The sequence below is a fragment of the Papilio xuthus genome, unplaced genomic scaffold, assembly GCF_000836235.2.
Source record: "Papilio xuthus unplaced genomic scaffold, Pxut_1.1 DF828585.1, whole genome shotgun sequence".
Lineage (NCBI taxonomy): Eukaryota > Metazoa > Arthropoda > Insecta > Lepidoptera > Papilionidae > Papilio > Papilio xuthus.
In genome coordinates, this window is record NW_013530064.1 from 161,406 (window position 1) to 170,446 (window position 9,041).

A 9,041-nucleotide genomic window follows, 5' to 3' on the forward strand; every position below is an offset into this window, starting at 1 on the left:
ACAATGAGCAAAAATGTTCATTGTTTCGCTTAAGGTGTCCAAGGCGTTATCGACTGTAAGTAAAGTTTCTGCTCTGTACACTGTACCTACCGCAACTTTAGTTCCACCTAAAACTGATACCTCGAGCCACATCTGTTCGAGATCTGAAGATGGGTGAGAACAGGTACGCACGTTCAGACCAGATCTAACATAAAACCCTACTCCTCCTCCTCGACGGCCAGTGCGCCTCGGGGTATGTCTTAGGTGGTAGTTGGGAATTGCAGGAATATGTTTTTCTTCCCCGTCTTGTATCCAAGTCTCGTTTAACGCTAATATATCCGGTTTCTGTTCATGGAGTAGCATTGACAGTTCGTCAAACCCTGTATTAAGTGACCTAACATTTAAGAGTCCGAGTTTTAAACACTTAAATCTATGATTAGCCATTTTTGATATTTGTATTTTGTATTTTCATAATGTTGATGAAGCTGAAGTAAATGTAAATTTGTTTTGAGTTTTTACGGCTGGGAAATATTAAGAATAAAATAATGAAACAGTTTGCAATAAAATAGGAACAAAAGAATGAAATTGTCGTTAAAATTATATTTTAATATTCCAATATGAATTCAAATTAAATCGCTGGAAAAAATATTCATGTGAATAATTAGTTTTGTCGCAGCGCTGTGGTGCATTGAAATGAATGGAAACTCCATTGATTATTCATGAACGGAATGGTTTTTCGGGAGCGAGATTGGAATGGCCGAGCGCGTTTATTGAACGCTCCTCTAAACTTTGATTGAATTTATCCAGCTGTTCACGGCCTCTCGCCCCTTCATAAAGGTTTAGAAAACAGGTATGCGTAGCTCATTTGTTTTAATATATATTGTGAAGTAAAGGCGTATCAAGTGTTTTTTTAGTTTAATATACATATAATTAAATTTTCATCAATATGTATTTCAATTTCTTCGAAATGTAAATGTAAAATCAGAACTCAACTCAAACATAGACAAGGTGAAATCCCTAGTTTAATTTAAATACACATAAAGTTAGTCAAACAAGAGTCGCAACACAAACTGCACTGTGAGGGAAGTTCTCGTCCGCCGCGTACTCGCCCTGTCATGCAAACAAGTCCCCCCCCCCCACCTCTCGTCTTTGTGTCTGTTACATTAACAAGGATTATCGCATTTTTCATAAAGATTACAATTACCGAAAAACGGACATTTCACCGTGTAATATTTCGAAAATGCAAATTTTCATACAATTTTTCCTCTGCGCTTGTCTGCTTTGAATGATACGTTGCATGACATCCATAATAATTTATTTCGTTGTGTAGAAAGTTGAGTAGTTTTCGAACTATGATGGTGAACTAATGTTATTTTGTCTGGTGAACTGAGGACATCTGGAGACCGCCGCGCCTTGCAGACTGCCGGTGCGGGCGGCACGGTGAGGCGAGGGGCGGCTGCGGTACCTCTGGGAAATTCCCGATAATTTCATATCGCACACTGAATTTGTGGACACATTTTATTTATGTGTACTACGTCTGCAGTCAACGGTAATATATCATTTAAATTCAACAAATACCGTACATTTAAATAATATTTAGCGCACAGTTTTTTTTATAAATACATAATTTTCTAAATTTTGAAACTATAATATGCTTCATAAGTTCGATGTGATCAACTTTTTACATAGATAGGACGAACTCGTTTATAAATGGCTGTGACACGATCGTGGTTCAGAATTTTGTGCAGTTGGCCAACAACTCGTATTGGTTTGTTAAGCTGTTTGTAACAAATGAAAAAACCTAAAATGGTGTACATGTATGCGCCGCGCCGCACACATTTTGTTTGTATTGAATGTGTGGCCGCTCACGTCAACAGCGGCCGTAACTCTTTTAATCGAATATTCATACGCGAGCCAATATTCGAGGCTCGCCGCATATAAAATTATTTTATAGGTAAAATGGTTTTTGAATGCATTTCACTGTAGCATAATACGATTATTTCTGCGTTAATTTTGTTAATTTGTCGGACATTTGGGAAGTTTTTATGGATGTATTGTGCTTCATTATTTAACTTAAATACATGAAGAGAAAACTTTATTTACTTAAGAAAAAGTTAAATTTGACACTCCTATAGAGAAATACACAAACCTATTTGTAGTAAAAAAAACTTTATTAATAGCCGCTAGACAATGTATTGTGCAGACAGAAAGAGAATCAATGCGTTGATTAGACAGAAAAAAACGAACGGACCACAGTGTAGTGGCCGATGATCATGTGAAATGGAACCTAAGTATTTTATTGTACATACCTACAGTGAACTTAGTGCATGCGAAGAGTTTACTCTGGTAAATCACAAATAAAACAAACCGAGTAATACGAGAAGTAATTATTATAAATAGAGGCAAATTAGGACAGCGGAACAGTTACATTTAGAGTTTAAGGTAAAAAGCAGATAAAAAGGTCGCTCCGGGTATTAATTGAATTTGGATAAACCTTCCAACAGTTCTGACGGAGCACCCGCATAGCTTTTCATTAGATTTTGTACCAGATTGCTCCGACATTTTAGACAATGTTATTTAAAAGCAGGCCAATAAGTCAGTCACATTTTGAATCTATTAAATACGACAAACTGACAGACATTGTAATGTCTGGCTTCAGTTCAAAATATGTAAATAATATAATTTTTTTACTTTAATATAAAACAGAAAGAATTTGTTCTAAAATTAATTGTGCTCGTTTCCACAACACGTTAATTAACGGCTATTGAATTCTTAAAGTCAACAATTACTTAACGCTATAAACGTTGCATAGACAGCGTATTAATTTTTTTTATAATTTCTATATGTTTGTATAATTTCCTCCGGACTCGTTTACAGCGCTCGTACGGGCTTTGAGTACAAAACTTGAGCAGTTCGGAGACGGGGAATGGCCGCTGTAGTCGTCGGGAGCTAAATTGTTGCAGCATTACAAGCGGAAAGAGCTGTTAACTGCAACTATAGTGGATGTTGCAAGCTGCTATTGTTGCTATTACATGAAACAAGACAACGTTTTGTGTATAGGTAATCGGAATTACAATGTCATTAAATATCGTCAGGTAAAAATAACATTAATTAAATTTGAACGACGATTAATACCTGTCATAGTGAGAGAGAGCGTGCTTTGAAGCGTTTGCTTTTTTTTTTAAAAAAAAGACTGTATGAACGCACTTATATTGATGACCCCCAAGTAATGCAGCGGCGACTCTCCGCAATATAAACAGGGTCGCTGTTATGTGCCTAAGCCGTGTTTTATGCGCAATCCGGAGAGTGGTGCATTAGTGGAACTGCTCAGGGTTCTATTTATAGTGGTCGTTTGCGAGGATTTGCTCAGACCTCTCATATTATGACAGCTGCTTTACGAGCTAACTTTGTTCATTCTCTTGATAAAACAAAGGTAATGTGGTCTGATTATAAGTCATACACGAAGATGTATGTATTAGCATTAAAAAAAAACTTATTCTTTCACTAAGCTTATCTTGATGAAATTAAGTTTAAAAAAATAGCAGTGTCTTTAAGTGAAAATAGACGATTAAATAGTATGAAAGAAAGCGACTTCAATGTAACACGTTGTAATGTCTTTTTCACGCTTTCCGCTGAGTCAGCACGTCAAGTGACAGCGCCGTGAGTTCCCGGATTTCTACTTTTCGAGCACTTGCACAAAGACATGTCATCTCCCTCACACTTTATGTCAGGACTGAGATAGAACTATGTTTTTACACCTGTGTGTCAATGGAAACTGAGTGCGCTCCTGCACCACACGTAGCTCCTCTCCTGTCCCGAACTGCTATTAAAGTTTTAACAAGGGTACACTTTTCTTTTACACACATTAAATTCTATCGAAAATAACTCGGAAGAATGAGAATAAATGGATATATTCTTTGGGTGTGGAAAACTTTTTATTCGCAAATTTTAATGACACAGCTATATCTTTAAAATTTTCATAATAATTAAGTGGAATAAAATATATAAAATGAAAAAATACATATGTTGTAATATGTTTTGTACAAAATAGTTAATATTTATTTAAATCAGGTGCACATGGATCACTATTAACTCCCCGATGAGTTTTTTTAAGTTGTTTCAAAGCTTAATCGATAAGAGGCAGAAAATTCAATTTTACATGACATGAAATCTAGTGGTCTTGTGCTCTTCCTTACAGACCAATATTGAATCCTAAATCGAATTCTGTGAAATAGAATTTACCGGCACAACCGGAAGTGCGACTGCATAAAAGTAAATACGATTTCGCTGAAGATTTGTTGAACAAACTGATGTGACCTATGACGCAATAACATAATTTTCATCGAGGCAAATATTTAGCAGCTAAAACCAAACACATGTACTAAATTAGAATACTTAATGCACTTGAAAGTTAGAACTAGCATAGATTAAGTACTCCAGAGAGAAAAAAATGAAAAAAGAACTACTGATAAATATTATTATCTTCCTGGTAGAATTATTGCTGTCTAAATGTGATATATTGAGTTTGAAAAGTGAAAATAAAACAATAGCAACTCAGATACATTGAAATATTTTACAGAATCTCTACACCTCATAAAAAAGATGTCAAAGAATTTCTTTTCGCGACTGCATTTTCAATTGGCAAGCATAATAGAGTGATGTTTGTTCAGTCGCGTCACGTAGCCGGCCGCCGCACACCGCACGCAGCACACCGCACACCGCACGCCGCACGCCGTCCGCAACAGTAACCGCAACCGCAAATACTGAACAAAGAGCTGCACACTACATTTTGAGTTAGCTCCCAGATGTGCTTGTCATAGTCAAATGCCGAATGCCGTCCGCTCAGAGTTTTCATATCTCTATATTTACCACTTCATGCACTTAACTTCAGAATTTTAAATTCATATTTGAATGCAGACGGTGTACTTATATTTTTCTTTCAAAGGTTAGCTCTTGATGGTTCAACCACTATCTTTTCAGAATTCCTGCGTGTCTGAGTTTTATTTAAAGTTATTAACTATAAATAGTTTGAAGACAAATTTTGTTAAGCTGTAAGGTATGTTATTTCCGAGCAATATTGTGAGGCTCATATCGAGCCGGCTCCGCACGATTGAAGCAATCTGGCGCAATAACGCGCTATCCTCTGCTTGGCCTCTCATGTGCGCTGCCTCCCATCTATTCAGGCAATTTGATGGAAATTGCAAGTTACATAGTGAGACTATGTAATAAACTCCCTTTACATCACACTCTTATCTATCACAAAATTATTATTAAACCGACCAACATTTTAAACATTTTATTTTTAAAACCAACAGAAAATATTTTTGCTCAATGAGAAATCCAACTTTGAGATCGTGAACAAAATTGTTCAACATAAAGTGTAATATTGTAATACTTATTCTAGGAAACGAAATAACATCGTTTAAATTGCTAATTTTATCTCGGCTCGGTCACTTATCTGGTATTTGCGAGGCAGTTAGGATATCGCTCCGCTCGCAGCAACGGCGTCCAGGATTTCTGCCGCCGAGCAAGATAAGAGCCTGCCAATTGCCAGTTGCCAGGCAGTTGCCAGTTGCCAGCGGCAAGCAAAAATGCTCTACAGCGAGTGCACTTTGCTTTTTAACATAACACTTTCGCGTGGTTCGAGAATTTCTGTGTTGATGTTTCATTTCGTACAATTTGTTATGGTAAGCAATATCGCTTTGCTTATAGCTAATACTTACTGTATTAGAAGAAGAGAAAAGTAAAAAAAGATCTTTTATGATATAAATCTTTTTAGTTTTTTTAACTTCTCTTCATTAATAATTTACATGATTTGGAATAGTTTATTTGATTGCAAATGTCAAGTAAACATAACTGAAAGGAGAAAGCGCTCCGTGCTGTGAGGACAGGGCAGGTATGCAGAGTTAAAGCGAAGAGCCGTGTTTGTGCAACGCGCGTGCTGTTTGTGTTTATTGTTACAGTTGTTGAGCGACGCATCTCGCCTCCTGGAGCATGTACTGTGAACTGTGATACTGGTGCTTCAGCTTTGTGCAAATCTTTGACAAATCAACTAGACGACATTTTCTTTTGATGAAGATATTTGAGATCAAACACATACTCAAATCTTGTCTAAGTATTTTGATCTTAAATATGTAATTAATTAAATATTTCATACAACGTAAAAATGACTAAAGTAGGTATATAAAATTTCCATGAGTTCATTAAGCATTAAAATGGATTTAGTCCGATTTAGCTGAATACATTCCATTTGTGTCGACCGGCGGCGACGACCTGAGGACTGTCGCCTTACGATTTATCGAATTTACTCTGCGCCGCGAGTGGCGGGTAGTCATAGGTAACTCGACTAAAATTGATGACCTGCAGCTCAGCTCACGGTTCTCATGCGTGACGCAGATCAGTGAACCGGTACGCAGCTCAACTTAATATGTAACTACAAAGAGTAATTTGCGTTTCAAGTTACGAACTGCAAGCCACCATGTAGTTTGCTATTTCGGCTTACATAGTGAGGTGCTGTGAGCTTCCAATTTAGTTGTTGAGTCACAACTCAACGTGAACTCTTGACAAGTCTACGTAGCCTGAACTTTTGAACCGATTGAGAGCTGATTTACACCCGTCTAGTGGTTAGAAGCGAGCAAGCGAATCGCACGAGAGTGACGCATTAGCCGCCTCCGACTGATTGCACCCCGACGACATGGGGAGGCGATTATTCAATCATGTTATTGAATTACAAAGGAAGTTTTATTATAAGGCTTATTATAATAAGACTTCTCATCGCCCACGTTATTGATTGTGAAGAATTTTTATATTGAAATTGCATTGTCTGCATCCAGTATATTCTTGTAGGATACATTTTTTAAATTTAATAATTACGTCCACGTTCCAGGTTTCTTGGGCACTTTTGTGTTGACTTTATATTGTAAGTTTTAACTTGAACCAACATTAAGCGTCCACCAAAAAAAAGTTAATATTTTCCCTCGTTGGTAACACATGCTAAAACATGCTAAAAATTTTAATGTTGGCTCGTATCCAAATGAGTGAAGTTTGTTTTGTAAATAAAGTTAATTGTTTCCGGTGTGCAGTGCAGGCCGCACGCTGCAGCGGGACCTAATTTTTACTGAACATCTGCACTTTACGATGCTAATAACATTAGCCACCGCCGCCGCCGCCGCCGCTGGTGCTCTGCAATGCCTATATTAAAATAGACAAAGGTTTTTATTTTTGAGCTTACAATTTAAGCCTACTTATATTAATATGTTGAAATCACAAATTTTCTGTCCTAATTTCTGTAGGCGAATCCGAAAAAAACCAGCTAGGTATATATTCTGTACCGGACGTGGGCTAGCTGAGAAGCATTTGTCAATTTACGTTTCGTTGCATGATAGAAGAAAGCGCAAATTGAGAAAATGATTGTCTGTCTAGAATTACTTGAACTCAAAACCTATTTTCAATTTATGATATTATTCCTTTGACACAGAGCATGATGATATGATGATATGATGATATGAGTGGTGAGTGTGCTCCATCATAACAATGAAATGCAGTACTTTTTTGTATAAATACAATGATATGCTCGAAATGTCATCACGGCGCATTTTTTCAACATTTATTATGCCTCGTTCCGGATCATACTAATTGGCAATCTTTGTTGTTCCTCCGAGAGTTCGGATCCGGAACGAATGGAAAGTTACGTAGTCTGAAGAATACACGCCTTGTCCGATTAATTGGATCGGGTCACAATGTTACTGCCAAGTTGAGCACTCTTTGAACTTACTAATTGAATGGAAGCATTTAAATGGCAATTCGTTAGGAGGTACACTGATTACAAATCGAAAAGAAAATCTGGACGGACTGAAAATTTTATTTAACCACAAGGTAAAAATACTACGAAAGATAGGTAGGACAGTTTGACCATAAAAAAGTACTACCGTTCGTAAAGAAAACAGAAATTGAAGTAATGATTTAGTTTTGTGTTTTTCTATTTAGCATAAACCATATTTTATTCATTTTAAATCAAAGTTAGGACACATTTCGTCATTTAGACTCGGCGTTTAAATATATGAGATATCTAAGTAAGTCATTAGCTACGTATGTTGGTTCTCTATGTTTGCTCATTAATATTGTTGACTGTTGACAAAAGCAACAGGGCCAGTCTGCCGGCTAAACACCGCCTCGACAAATTGTGCACAATTGTGTTGTAATTGATGAGGCTAGGAATTGTCCTCCCCCCGCCGGCTGCCGCCCGCCCTGACTGTCTCTCTATTTGTCCACTAATTAGCCAAATTACTCGATGAATCCTTTACATTTTTCCATATTTATAATGATATAATATTTTTTTGTAAACGATGAATGACGACGACTACATTGAAAAGATCTTTCCAGAATTTTGTTTTATGTTTTTGTTAAAATTCAAGCGATGTTTTCGCTTTTTACTCAGATCCATGATCATAATCTAATGAGACACTCTATCAATTCTAATGCAATAGATAAAAGTGCATAATCTTAAAAACTTAATAAATTTAGTGAGAATGAGTTTGTTGAAGATGTAGAATCTAAATTAAAATCATTGCAGAAACAGAGAGCCGCTGCAGGCGCTGCGTCGGGTACGGAGCTGAGCATAGGAGAGGTGACAAGTTTTTATCGCAAGTCATTTGGCGCTGGCGTCGCTCGCCGCGGCTCCCTAATGACGCCATTATTTCACCGAGATCGAGACACGCGAGAGATACAAGTTGAGATTTATCGCCCGATGACACCCAAGTGGCACATCTACCTCTCTACCTCTATACACTGTAATATTGTACTTGGAAAAATAAGAAAGCAATGCATAAAGCACAACTAAATATATTCATTTGATGCAAATCAATAAAATGGTAACCACCAACTGGTGGTTACCATTTTTTTGATTTGCATTTTCGATTTGCATGATGTTAATGTTTTTTTTTGTACAGTATAAGGTAATGAGTAAGCGGCCAACGGAATGCGCCAAAAATAGCGAAGAGATTCTGCTTCTATGATCCGTGCTTAGTCTGATAAGTCTATACTTATCAAACTAAGCACGGATT